Below are 1,902 nucleotides of genomic sequence, written 5' to 3'. Positions count from 1 at the left end.
AAGTCATGAAAAAGTAAAAAAATAAACAACCTAAAATTTGAAAGCAAATTACTATTAACAAAAAGTTAAAAAAAAAAAAAACACCTTCTAAGTGTGAATAGAAATTAATTGAACTAAAATATGAAATAAATCTTCATCCATAAGTGTGAATGATATGTTTAACTTTGTGGAGGTTTCAATGTCATTGAGTATTAAATTATTTATTTTTATATGCTAAAAATATCTTAATAACCTAATAAGGTTGAGCTTACAAAAAAAAAAAAAAATTGTTATATTTGGTTTTATTTTATATAATTAATAAGTTAACAAAAGAAAATTGTAATGTAACATATTTTCAATTATCTCAAAGTAACAAAATTTATTTATGATAATAAAAAATTAAAATAAATATTATGGGATAGTTGGTAGAGCAAAGGCTAATGACTTAAAGGGGGTCAGGTGATGGATGTCAATTAGTGGCAACAAAGGCAAAGAGTAGGTAAAATTTGTGCTTTCGTACTTGCAAAACTCAAGTTGAGAACTAAAAAAAAAAAATGGAAAAATTAGTTTGAAAGACAAAATTGGTTTGACTTGGGCTATTGAGTGCTATCAAAGACTTGATTTTTACCAATCAATTGGTTTGTTCAATCCCACAGGGATTAAAAAAATAGGTAGCTTTTGAGAAAATAAAGGCTAATCTTTAAAAGAGAAAACACCCAAGAGGGGGGGTGAATTGGGATTAAAAAAAATCTTTTTAAATTTAACAAATTTAAATACAAGAGGAGCAAATAAAAAGAGATGAAGTTAGAAAATTCAAACTCAGATTTTATAGTGGTTCGACACTTCCTTGCCTACGTCCACTCTTCTCAAGCTTATAACTAAGTGAAGGTTCCATTAACTTGAAGCCTCAACCAAGCTTCTAATCACCTTTACACTTGGATTCCGGCTCCAATGAGCTTTTACACAATTTTTTCAAGTTTCAACTCACTCGAAGGCTTTAACACTCAATTAGTAAGTATGAATCTCTTAACCTAGCTCAACAAAGGCTTAAATACAACTCAAGGCTAAGATGAATCACAAAGGTCCACTAAAGGATATGCAAATGGAGATTTAATGCACCAAGAAAAGAATGAGAGCTTTTAAGGCAAGAACAAGTAAATAGACAAATAAATGCAGGTGTTTTCTTGCTCATAAATGAAGTAAAGCTCTCTATTTATAGGTTTCTAACCTTGGGAGCCAAGAAAACCAAAAAGCAGCCTCAACTGGTCGAGCTGGGGGTCGACCGATTCACTAGCCGTTAAAACATTTATTGCTTGGTAGGTGACCATTACCCTCGACCAGACCTTCACCGGATCTTGACGGGGAAAGAAATGCTACTGGAAGAGAGATAGTGTTTTTGCATCTTTCAACCAGACCTCAACCAAGAAGAGAGAACCGGTCAACCGGTACCTTGATCGATTGAGCAGGTTGGCCAGTGCCTCGACTAGTTCACCATTTTTGGCCCGAAAACCTATCTTTTTTTGTTCTTTTTTCTTCTAACACTTAGGCAAGGTCTTTAGGTAAATTAATATGTCAATTTTGAAGTGATTTGCCTATGGTTCATTTGATAAAACTCAGGTTTTGATGGAAATGTAACTTTAAAGAATAAATCGAGTTTTTCAAAGATGCATGAAATGATATGTAAATCCTAAGTGCACCCATGCATTCATCTTACATATGTTCCCTATTATTAAAGGTCTTCAAAAGGTCATTTGATGAATTTCCAAATTAACACCTGAAATTCTTTATAATTCAAACAAATTAGTAACTTAACCATGGTTTGTTATCATTAAAACCTGATTAGGAGAACCCTTGGGCTAATAATCTCCTTCTTTTTTTTATGATGACAAGCCTTGATTATCTAGGAGAAGAAGAATCTCCCCC

The sequence above is a fragment of the Vitis vinifera genome, chromosome 12, assembly GCF_030704535.1.
Source record: "Vitis vinifera cultivar Pinot Noir 40024 chromosome 12, ASM3070453v1".
Classification (NCBI taxonomy): domain Eukaryota; kingdom Viridiplantae; phylum Streptophyta; class Magnoliopsida; order Vitales; family Vitaceae; genus Vitis; species Vitis vinifera.
The sequence above is the reverse complement of the archived record's forward strand: the minus strand, read 5'-3'. Positions refer to the sequence as shown.